The sequence below is a fragment of the Geospiza fortis genome, unplaced genomic scaffold (assembly GCF_000277835.1).
Source record: "Geospiza fortis unplaced genomic scaffold, GeoFor_1.0 scaffold138, whole genome shotgun sequence".
Lineage (NCBI taxonomy): Eukaryota > Metazoa > Chordata > Aves > Passeriformes > Thraupidae > Geospiza > Geospiza fortis.
The window spans coordinates 3,072,983-3,086,243 of NW_005054307.1; positions in this window are offsets into that span (position 1 = coordinate 3,072,983).

Consider the following 13,261-nt stretch of genomic DNA (forward strand, 5'->3'; position numbering starts at 1 on the left):
CTGTGGATGCACTCTTGGTGGGGAGGCACAGCAAAAAGGCGTGACGTGAAGCCATGCCTATAAAAAGTAAAAAGGCCGTCGGAAAGGGTTTGCCCAGCGCCCTGTGAGCGAGCCTTTGGCCCGGGACTGAAGCTGTCAGGGTGCTTTGTGAAAGCAAATAATTGCTATTTTAAGAAAAAAGCCTCTCGTTTGTCCGGTTAGTTTGTGCGTGTTGTAGGAGCGGGGCTGTAGGTAAAAGGCGTGACGTGAAGCCATGCCTATAAAAAGTAAAAAGGCCGTCGGAAAGGGTTTGCCCAGCGCCCTGTGAGCGAGCCTTTGGCCCGGGACTGAAGCTGTCAGGGTGCTTTGTGAAAGCAAATAATTGCTATTTTAAGAAAAAAGCCTCTCGTTTGTCCGGTTAGTTTGTGCGTGTTGTAGGAGCGGGGCTGTAGGTGCGCCCCTTAAACCCGCAGAAGTGCCCGGGAGCGCTCAGGGCTGCTACTGACGCGCTTGGGCTGCGTTTTGTAACGGGACCAGCGGAGCTGATGTTGCAAGAGTAGCGAAGAGGCATCTGTAAAGAGATCAGAGGGCATGGCGACAGTCTTATATGGCATATGGTTAGATGACTTCTGGAGCTCTCTTAACCAAAAGGAATGTAAAGAACAAGGTATAATTAAAAAAGAAAATAACTCTTGTAGTAAAGGCTGTTGGCATGAAGTTAAATTCAAGTAATGGGTGTTTCCTTTTAATAATTCAGTCTAAGTGAAATGTAAGTCTGTGTTATAATGGAAACTGAGGAAAGTGGTTCTGGGTCATGAGTGTGGCTTTCTATGTTGTATGAACTATTTTATGTCTAACACTGAGGTTGGGAGGCTTAATTCTGAGTGAATTTTCTGATGTGGCTACATTTAATAATTTATAAATCAGCACTAAGTTCAGAGAAGCTGCACTGAAGAAAGTTGGTTTAACAGACTTCTACTTCACTGTGAATGTCCACTTTCTAAAGACTGACAAGGCCATCCTTTAGTTTTAATATGTGGAAGATAACATATTAAAATAATTTGCTGCTTATGTGTAGGTCACAGGACCTATGCTGTCCTTTCCTGACTTTAGTTCTCTTTTTCTAAAGACTATTGAAAAAGCCATTTTTTCTAGGAGGCCTCTTTGAGAGTACCTGGAAGACAGTCAGGGACAAATGTTATAAAAGTCACTTGAAAACATCACGCTGTGCTTTGGGAGCAGGTGATTTTCTTAGGTACAAGTTGTCCATGACTTGTTCCTGTTTCAGCTATACTATTGGCTTTATTTTGGAATGACTCACTTTCTCCTAAGGCCATTGATATAATAGGAGACAATAATTTAAAGATTTTAAGACTTTCTTAAAAAAATCCATATTTATGTGACTGGTTCATTTTGTGAGGCCTGTTCTGACTTGAGATTCAGAAGGACTGTAGAGATGTTTCTTCTTGTTAAGTTATCAGATGTTTCATTTGTTTTATGGCACTACTCTGGAGTAATGCAGGTTTTCTGGTGAGATGGTATGGGCTCTTATTCATCACTACTTTGTCTCCTTGGAACAGATTAAGTCTTAATATTGTCAGGGGCTTGCTAAGGAATTTAGAGCATCTTTAGCAACTACCACATTATTTCTGATGTTTTATAATTCATTTTCTAGGGCATTACAAAATACCAGAAATTCTAGCTGTGGTTAGGCCCATGGATTCCACATTTATCTTCCCACATTGTGCATTTTATGACAAGGAGGAGTAGTGGGAGGCTGACAAAGTGATAATACTCTGACATAGCACTTCTATAGGCTATGTATCACACCAGTGTACCATATATTACAGCAATCATATGTAGTGTGTCTGTCACAGCTGGCCAGAAGAGCTGGGGGGAGGGATTGCAGTTGGGCCTACATCCAAATTCACAATAGAACAACAAAGTCTTTATTTGGATCCTCTTGAAACACTAATGTGGGCAGTAGAAAAAGGGATAACTTTATTGATTAGATTGTACTTGATACTAAAATTTTTATTGAATTAAATAATTCAGTTGAAGTAGTAAAATCCCATGCTTTCCATTCTTTGTAATTCCGTAGGTCAACGTGTGTAGGGTGAAATATCTTTTCACTTATGTCTTCCTGGCTGCTTTAAATTTTAAAGGTGTAAGTAATTGGTTGATAACACTTAATTGATAGTTAACCAATATCCCAAATGTATTTGGAATGTAATCAGGAAAAGAAAGAATTATAGTTTTTGTTTTAACCGCTGCAAAGCTATAATAAATTGATTTTTATCTATAACAGTCTACCTTTTCTAGCTCTATTTCATTAGACTGACAAGTAAATGTGTAGATAATATAAAAGATATCCTAGAGTTTCTTATTTTAATAATTTGAAAAAAAAATATCTTGCTTCTTCATTTACTTTATATTGTGCTTGAGACTTTTACATGACAGAGGTTGAAACCAGGATTGGATGTCTTGTGAAGGAGATGCAGGAAAAGATGAGCTAGAATGCTAATATTCACATAGATCACAGGTTTCAGTCTGCTATGATGGACTGTGATGGTGTAAAAGTTACTCTTCCTTTCAGAAACAAAACTATTAATGAGCTAAATATATTCAATATCTTCTTTGAACTGTTAGTTTATCTTAAGCATAGAATGCCTGTCAGAACTGTGACCTCAACTCATATTACCACGTACAAGGCAGGTATCCAAATAATATAAAAAGTGGTTGTTGCATTTATTTCAATTCACAGACCATGAGCAATTTTACAGTAGAGTCAGTTTGCTATTTAAGTTTTGGTTTCAGCAGGCCAGTTTTTCTTAATTGTGTGTATTAGACCACTTGGAAATAATTTGCATACTACAAGTAGAAAATTACTTTTGTAATATATGAGTATCCACTTTAACTTTCATATGGTTGACTGGTGGTGTGTGGATATATAGTAGCTTTCTTGAAATTTATGTATGAAGACCAAGTCTCTCTTTCCACAGTTGTCCTTATCTCCTCTGTCGTATATTTGGCAAAGATGTTCCTATCCAAGTAGCTGAAGTTGAGGTCTTTGAATGATGTTGTAATTAATTCAGTAGTCCTCATATTCATATATGAATGTGTAATCTATATTAGATTTGTTTTGTGATAGAAACTTGGGAGAGAAATAAAGGAAATATTCACCTGGATGGTCATATAAAGTAGCAGTGGGAAAAGCAAAATATAACTTTATGATGCATGTGTAGAGAGGGTTCTGAAAGATTTGGTACATTTAATAGTATAAACTGACACTTTATGATGAGAGGAAATGTTCTGATCACTCATCTTCAAGAAGAAATAACTGAAACTGGGTCAGGTGCTGTAAAGGGTTAGTAGGATGGTCTGGTCATAAGGAGATAAAAGAGGTCCTGATTTGTTTGACCAAGTCAAATGAAAGCTATGTAGGACATGGACTCCATCTGCAAACTCAAGAGAGCATCAACAGAAGGGAAGCAGAGGCTTTTGGTAAAGAACATTCTCCTGTCAGGAGAACAGCTAAGTACTACCCTTGAAAAGATTGTCTTGCAGAAATTTGGAGAGCATCTTCCTGTAGGAACACATGGGTTGTGAAACAGGAGTTTTGAGATGGAGTTTCTCTATTTTTCCAGAAGGGATTCTATGCCCAGGAAGTGTTTGTATTTAACTTCTGTCCGAGCTTTAAATGTCATGCCATGCAGCATGCCTGTCCAGCTCCCCTTTCAGGCTGTCTATAATGAAGCTTCAGAAACTCTTCATTGTTTTTTGGTGCTTGCCAACATTCAACCCCTCACCCCTTGAGTGATTGTTCTCCTATATCAGCTTTAAAGTGCTTGCTGCTCCTTAGCAGGCTAAAGCTGCACTGTGTGCAGCCTGCCTTTCTATTCTTGATTCTTTTGCATTTGCTTTAGCAGCCTTCTGGGCTGGCTGAAGTGGGACATAAATCTCTTCTGCTCACTCACTCCTCAGCCTGTACTTAGGTCTGTCTCTTCCTCTGAATGGCTTTATACACTTGTTGGGGTATTTGTTGTTGATTTTTTCACTTTTTGAACTTTGGCTGGGCCCTCTTAGGGGGTTGTTTTGCTGGGGGAGGTTTTTTTGGAGTGGTTTTGTGTTAGGGAAGAGAAACTTATTGGATTTCTTGGTTTTTGTTTATTATTATCTTATTTAGAGTTTTGTACCTTGTCTATACTAGGCTTGAGTGCACTGGAAAAGCACTGCAAAAATGGCTAACAATCTTCCTTAGGAGGTCTTTTAAAGCTAAACTGTCTAATTAAGAACTAACACGTAGATTATTTCCCCTTTTAACTCAATGACTGATCCTCAAAAGCCCACAATGCAGATTTTTCTACTCAATTACAAAATGCCACCCAAATCCGTAACGAAAGAAGAAGTAGTATGAAGAAGAAACCCAAGATGACACCCAGTGTCCTCCATCTTGCTTCCATCCACAACATACTAAAAATCCCAAAACCTGAATTTCGCACCAAGTGATACACCTACACTACTCTCTACAATCTACTTCACACTTTAGTGGATCCTAGTCTATCTTGAAGTTTCGGAAACTTTCTCCATGAATGAGGGTCAAAGTCAGTGCTCCCCCGGGAGCCAAAGCACCCCAGAGCAGACAGAGAAATATTCCTGGTGCCCTGGGTTTCCACATACACTCTTATAAATTTCTTCTGAAAACACGTAATATTCAAAATGTTTTCAAACGAGAGCTGTTTTGTAAAGGAGTATCAAAAAAATGGGCTTCTGTCACCCTCACATACCAAGAGCAGTGAGGAAAGTGAATGTAGTAGTTTGTGGAGCTGAAATTCTGCTAAAAATGACAGAATTGTAAAATAAAAGTTTAGAAGAGCTTTGGTCTACTGAATCTTGTTGGCCTTTTTGTCTCTCATTTTGTGTTGTGTGTAAGAGAGCGTAATTTTGCTTTTGTGTGGCATGCCAGCATCTCTGGTGGAACTACTCACATTTCAGATAATAGCACAGGCTTCTGTTTATCTCTCTCTTGTTCCTTAGAGATGTCTTTTGGATTAATCCATTAACAACCATAGCAGAGTATGTACTGTACTCTTCCTACTTCAAGTCAGGATGTCAAAGTTTGGCAAACTCTGCTCTGTCCCTTGGAGGGTCCTTAGGTAACCTGTGTGCTTTGGGACCATTTGTTTGTCTGTTTGGGTAGAAAAAGGTTTACTTCTAATGAAATTTTATTTAGTAGAAAGATACTTTACATGAGTAATTTTAAGTAGGTTCCAGCTGGAGAAGGTAAGTCTTTCTCTCTTTCCTGGCCCAAGACCAGTGGTGGTGGTAGCAGTATGGAAGCGGGAGTCTAAAAGTCATCAAAGAGCTGAGTTTGAAACAGGGGCGTGTTCACCCCAGCCAGAGTGAAAATAGCTGTGAGACCCATATTTATACCATGGTTAGGAAACGTGGATGATTTTTTTTTTCGTTATGTTTATGAAATTATTTGCCTCCTCTCTGGCTTTTTGCATCTGTAGTCTTGATTACTGTCCACTCTTTTGGTTTTATTTTTAAGTAACTTCTCAATTTTTCTTAGTATTCACTTTATTCCACCTTGTGTCTATTCCTACTCTTATGTCTTTTAGGTCTGCAACTTCAGAGGCAGTGGAAAGCTTAAATTTGAATTTTTAAACAAATGCATCTGCTGGGTGAAAATTCTAAGTGTGTAAGGTCTAATAGAATTATATTGAAGTATACATGGTTAACTTACAAGTACCTGGTTTTTAATAATACTTCTGGACAGAAATTTCGTGGAGTCTTTAGTATTACTTTAGCCTAAAATTCTAGCTAGGTAGGTTGTAAAATTATTTAATTTAAGGTAAATTACCTGAAGGAGGAAAGAAACACATGGTTCTTGCCTCAAGTAATGTTCTACATGGGGTCTTTACTACACTAAGATTGAATTGTGTTATCTATCAGAAATGCAGATAGTTCTATTGAAATTTGTGATGTCCTTGGAAGGCAAAACTACATTTTGTAACAAGAACAAAAAAGGCATTAAATGAATTTACTAATTTTAATTTTAACAACTGTTAATTATATCCTATATTTATTGATCTTTCTCTTTTCTTTGTGTTTCTCTAAGCTTGATGCTTTTTTTTTTGTTTGTTTGTTTGAGGAAAGAGAATAAAAGTGAGGAGAAGCCTACCCCAGATCAGTCAGTTACAATTTTGTCATTCTGTTATCCGCTGCCTTAATGCATGTATAGTTTTATAGTCCTACTTTGAAATTAGCCAATAAATTAAAAAAGCTAATCAGAAGTCTATATTTTTAAAAATGAGCATTATAGAAATGTGCTTCTGGGTGCTGTGAATTTTCTTTTAAATATGTGCTGGTCAAAGTACTTTGATTCAAAAGGCTTCTCCTGCTTTGCTTTCGGGGGACCTAAAGTATAAATGCAGCATTTTATATTCCTCCCAAGTCATTAAGAGTTCAGTTTGGTCACTGAAGGGAGATGTATTCTCCCATTGACTTTAATATGTGTAAGACTGGATTCCAGTAGTCCAGTAACTAAATAAGATGCTAATGTTCCTCCGATTAGATAAATACAAAAAAGATTAATGTTAAAATAATTGAGGACAGATCAAGGCATTTTGGGAAATCCACTGCAGTGACAATGTGATTATGTGGATTATCAGTTGCATGTAAATCTTACTAAGGATGATGGATAGAAATCCCAGATAGAAACAGTTGTAACAATATACCTTTTGTGGTCTCTGAAATTAATTTAATAAATGTTTTGGAGATTGACTAATACACAGATAGTGACCTTTTTGTTTAGGTCAGTGCGAAGTCAAATATATCTTGGAGATTAGTATTGATCAGAATAAAGCCAAAATCAATCTTGGATTTTGAGGGTCATTACACTTGGAAATAGGATGCAATACTGCAAATGTTGGGTTGTGGAAGGCTTTTACAGTAATTATGGGAAAATAATCTTTTACAAAGGTGCAGTGTCTAAAAAAGCAGATCAACTCTAAAAGGTTAGTTATTTAAATAAGTAATAAATTCAGCTCCTTTCAGCTTTCCTTAGTTTGAGAGATCATATTTAACAAAAAGTTGTTTTTATAACCATTAAAGTTGGTAATGAAGTTCCCTTTTGCTTCAGTGCTGGAAGGATTTTGCCCTCCCTGTTTGGAAGCTGTAAACTGGTGTTTAGGAAAGATTAACCTATGTTTGCTTAGGAAAAGGTTAACCTATGTTTGTTTAGAGAGTTGTTTTTGTTTGGTTGATTTTGGTTTTTTGTTTTGTTTTCTGTTTTGGTTTTGTTTTTTTCAAGTGGTAAATTCTTTTCTGTCTTGACTCTTTTCCTTAGATGTTTTGGTGAAACTTAATTTTCACCAAAACATCTAAGTGGGGGAAGTACAAGTGGAAGATGTAAATTACAATACAATGTACCTTTGGAATATTGCAGAGCAAGTATAATCAATTTAAATGAAGGGGAACGAGTGTTGCTTGCTATATCAGAAATCTTTGAACAGAACTTTTAATTTTTGTCTTTAATAGATTTTTTTTTGTTGATTTTGTCTGGTATAAAGTCTCTGGCTTCTGTAGCTCATTTAAAAGTAACCTGGTGGAAATTTTTAAGGATCTTACCTGAGAGTTTTCAAGAGGAGCGAGTCTGTGAAGATCTGAATTGATGAAATGCGTATCCTGTATTAAGTGAAATAGGGCAAATGGTATTTTGTAGAAGATTCCTATGTAAAAGATAAAGTTTCCCCCCTTATTTTCAGAACCTGTTAAAAAATAAAGGTTGTTTTGTTATTTTCTGCACAGAAGTCATCTTCTGTTATAACTTTTTCTGCAGAGAGCGCTGGGTGATGTTCTCCACAATTAATTGCTACAACTGCATGTTATTATACCTTGTGCTGTCACCTAGGCTTATATATTGAAGTTCCAAAAACTATATGTAAGCTGATGGATTATTAAAACATATGCATTTATATTTATTTTAAAATGGATACGTATTTCTAATCTTAATCATGTGTTTGAATGCAAATAGAAGTCTCTGTGTCCGTGTGCATGTGCATGTTTCGGGGACCATGTATCATTGTCCTTGAAAATGAAAGCCCTATATAAATGCAAGCTATTGATACTGGAACTGATCTTCAAAGCTGCTCCATTTAAAGATATTTAACTATTAATAATGAGTTACATTCCAGATCCATTAGTTCATATTCTGAGAGATCAAAGTGCCAAGATTATAGATAGCAGTTCTCAGGCTGTAAAAGTCCTTTTACCTGAGCAGCTCTTCCTGTCAGTGGACTTCTCTTGAGTTTCTTATAATAGTTATCCTCAGAGAAAATCTGTGGTGGGTATATTAAGAAATTTGCCTTATTTGTACCTGAAATAAGACTTTGAAATGTATTGCAGAATACATTACTGCTGAAATGTAATGCAGAAATCTAGAGAGGACTAATATATGCCGGCTTTTGCTGCAATGATATTTGCTTTGGCGGAATCAGCCAAAAAAAGACAACAAATCACTAGAAACCCCTCATAAGTGATTTTCAGAATAATATTGATTAATAATAAGATTGAAGCTACCTTTAAAAATATCTCAGAAAATGGGACTTTTAGTGTAGAAATATCGTTCTTCTTACTGATATATTTTGGATGAAATTTGCAAGATTTTCCAATGGACATTCCCACATGGGGGAATGGGTCAGTTTTACCAAGTAGAGAATGTTTGTCCCCAACTGCTGCCCATTCCTCTGGTTCAAGTACTAATAAGAGAAGATAGTAGAATTGAGTTAAAGAATTTTCATTGTTTAGGTTGTCAAAAGAAGGAATTAGTGTAGTAATTGTATTATAATAGTAAATTTACATATTCTGATTTTCGATGCTTTGGTTTTCCTTCAAGAAAACTAACGGATAGTGATCAGTAAAAATTGTGATTTTTCTGTTGTGTTCAACCTTTATATTAATTCTTGTTTACTCTAGCAATTATTAAATAAAACACATAAAGCACTAATCTACCTTGAGCTGACTGGTGAGCCCCAAATGCCTGTGAATTCTGCATATCAATCTTCTCTGAGTATGGAATTGAAATGCTAATATATTTAATATGCGAGACCTTTAATGCAGAAAAAAAATATTGAAAAGTGATGCAGCTACCTGATTAATTGATTTAGTTAGTTTTGAAGAGCCCACTGAAAATGGGTCAGGCTTGCACTATTTGAGCTGACTTTGAGAAAGTTTGGAGGCAGTAGGTAACTTGACCTATATTTTTGAACTGGGACTTTTAGAAACTGGGCTGAAGGAAAAATCTTGTAAACTTCTTTTGATGTATGGAAATATTGAGGTTTGGACACTGACTTAATCTTATTCCAAAAATTCATGTATTAAATATGCACCTGAGTTGAGGCTACTTTATTTCTTCATCTGAGAGTTTTAAGTGAAGTTCATTATAATTTTATCTGTGTAAGAGCAGAGGAGGCTCAAGTTGTATTTAGCCAGGCATGTTTCTATTAAAAAGGTATTGTATGTCTGAAAAGTGGTTCCTTCTGATTTTTAATTGTTTGTTGCTTTTTCCAGTAGTGGAATTGAGTATTTTAGAAGTAAAACATTATTTTTTGTTTTTATAAAGATTAAGAATGTTACAGAATTGATACTGTGTTGCAAAGTGCTACTGCTTTGATTGGTGTCACAAATCTCCAATAGTGTTTTGATCAGCTCGGTCTCTGGCTATGTTAATATGCTACAGTTTCTCAGAAAACACATCACAGTCCACATCCTTTGCCTATTGTGCTATTACCTGTTAATCACAGAAGAAACAAATTGTCTGACTTTTGAGTTGGAAAGATTTATGGAAATTTGTCTATTCTTAATGTAAAAATTCCTTGTGAATAGCATTAGTAAAAGTGTGATGTTGGGGATGCCTGCTAATGATGTGACTTGGTGTATTGCTTTTTTAATTACTGTCTCTACTTTTCCCAAGTGGAAATATGGCCACCAGAATACAAAAAAGTTTGAGAAAGAAGAGATATTTACCCTTAGTTACTGCAGTTTTTCTTTTGCTGATCTAGATTGTCCTCTTTTAGTTTTTCCAGATCTTTCAAAATCCTGAACTAAGTCCCAATAGCTCTTATTTGCTAGGATTTCTGCATGAAAGAATGACCTGTAATTTGTTTTTCTTATATAGGAGACACCTGTAGAGTTCAAATAGATTTAGACTTGGGCTTTTTGGCACTGACTACCACTAGTATTCTGATGTAATTCAGTATTTTACATGCTGACTTAATGAGGCTTTACAAGTTTCCTGTGAGCATGTACAAAGACCACTCGAAAACTGAGGAAGGTGGGTGTAGAAATCATCCAGCACACAGAAAATGATGGCATGATCTGATCAGCTGATACCAAAGACATTGTATCCTTTTGGACCACTTTTATACTCTCTTTACACCATTTGCAATACTTTAAATGATGCTACTTTCTAGACAAACATCTTCCAAGTAACAGATTGTAACAAATGTCGTTTTGTGGGTCTGTGTTAGAAGAATGTAGTGGTTTTCAGATAGTTTTGCCTGCCCCATTCAAGTTTTTAGGAGCACTTGGGACTATCACTTTTTTCTTCAGTTTTCCAAAAGAAGCTTGTCAAGACATGAAGAAAACATCTTAACTCTCTGTCGTGATGGCAGCAGATTTGGTGATGTAGCTGCTTAGTGAAATTGCATATTCATTTGAAGGAAATTTGGGGAAAAGAGCAAGTATTTGGCACAATTTTGCTACAATTAGCTTGCTGGTGTCAATTCTTTGTATCAGAGTAGGAGTTTTACTCATGGGTAGCAGTGGTATTACATGGCTCCCATCTGAATGCTGCAGGGTCTTTGTGTATGCTTGAGGCATAACTTGTCATAAAAGTGCTACTGATGAAACAAAAGCCCTTTCCTGTTTTTTTTTTTTTTTGTCCTTATTGCCAAGTAAAAAGTACAGACAATTAACACTAACAATGCTTACTGAAATAATGTAAAAGAAAAATCAAGCTATTCAACTAAAGTAATTAGAACATTTTTGTTGCTTAACTTCTGTGATTTTCCTTTTATATTTTTTTTTCTGTGTAATACTGTGGATAGCCCTACAAACAGTTTCCTAATGTAATATCTTTATGGACTGAAGCACAGTTTAAGCGTGGCAGGCAATTGCAATTCAGTGCATGTGGCGTGGGAAGAGTGACTTTGGGTAAAATCAATTTGTGAGGCATTTTAAAAATTAGCTTCTGTCATTTTTGTTTGCTTCTTCCTCATGAACAAAGGAGACTTTCTTTTGGAAATATAAATGGAGATGCATGCTAATGAGTAGAAAATTCCTTCATGAAATCCAAAAGAGGGTTACAATACCAAGAAGAACTGAGATTCTGGTTTCAAGCTTCATCAGCTGAAGGATGCTGTTTGAAAAAAATTCTGCCTCAGGTCACAGCTAAAACATTTATTTAACTAGTCTCATTACAAAGCTTTATAGACTTCCAAGAGAAATTAATAATTCAGAAGGACATCTGTTAGTAAATAATTTAAATAACCATTTTTAAACTAACAGTCATTAGTTACCTGTGTAATATTTCTGAAGATCAGTTCTCCAATTGATAACAATGTGTGGCAAGACTACAAGAAGAGAATAATTTCATAGTCTTCAATATATGAAAGACATTCATAGTATTTAATGATTTATGCTTTACTGCCTTCTGTAATCCTCATTTTTAGCATTTGACCTTCAGAGTATATTGTGACAATGAATTGCACAAATCCAAAGCTTCTGTAAAAAACTTGTTACTTGCATTTGAGACTTGTGAGTAATTTTATTAAATGGCCTCTAGTTTGTGAGCCTCAATTTGTCTTTCATACCTTTGATTTTATGGATTTCTGCTCTAGCCACTCTGTGTGCATTTCTCTTTCATGATGAAAGACACTTTTTTAAAATCTGAAAGTCACAGTATAATCTTTAAGCATCCATGTTGTTATGCCCTAATGTCTTTTCTAGTTCTTCTCTGTAATGGTGTAAAACAAACAACAACCAGAATTCGAGCTACTTTCATAAAGTCACATTTTGAGGATTCTTGGTTTGCTATCAAAATCTTTTCCAATGAAATCTCACACTCTGTCCCATTGCCAAAACAAATAGATTTTTCTGTGCAGCTGGATATCAAAGAGGCATTTTCAGACTGCTGTTCTTGATGACTTTAAAATGCCATTTTTATAAGCTGGTGTAGAGCCCATGTCTGTTTATTTGTGATTGGGTTTGTGTGTGTGTATTTTTGTAATACATCACTTCATGTTTATAGGCAGTGGATTTCACCTGTAATTCAACTTTCCACACTTGTGTGAAAGCCTTCTGCAGCTTTGATCATTCTGAATTATTAGCAGGTATGTTTTTCCTTCATTACCAATTTTTGAACAGTTAGTTTTCTTCACTTACATGTGGAAATGTAAATATCTCTATCTACAGATAGATTAAATATATTACATTTTAGAGATTATATATCCATATTATATATTTATACTTATGTGATATGTTGTAATGAATGAATACATTACCTTTGTGAATGCAATATATGCTTTTATTCCTGTATAATTTCTGTCTTCTATTGTAGTCTTTGTGCTACTGTTAAATACACATGCAGTAGATACTCATAACTGGTCTATTTATGTTGAATAAAATACTATTTTTCACAGAAGTGGCTGTGTATGCACATACATGAATTCAAATACTCCCATATTTGGTTTTACCATCAATGTAAAAGCACAATCATGTTTAATCTTAGCTTTCCTGGTAATTTTCATATGTTCTGCTTTCTCCTTATGCTGCTAGTTTTGTAAAATTGTCAGAGACAATTCCTAATTTTGTAGCCATTTTTTCTACTGTCAAAATTATGTCAGTGTTGCAGGGGAGCTCATCATGGGGCCCCCAAATCTAAGACTTACACAGAGATGCTTCAAAAAAGCAGCTGGCATCACAACTAATTTTGAATAATCCCACATCTGCAATATAGATTCACCTGGAGACAGGAATTTTTTTTTTGGACGGAGGCCCTGGAATATAAAACGCAATTATTTTTATGAAGTTTAAACTTTGTAAAGCTCTGGCTCTGTGGTTTTAACTTTTGCAGCAGTGAGATGGAGCAATTGTGATTCACAAACTATAATATTTTTATGATATGATATATCATATTATATTATATTATATTATATTATATTATATTATATTATATTATATTATATTATATTATATTATATTATATTATATTATA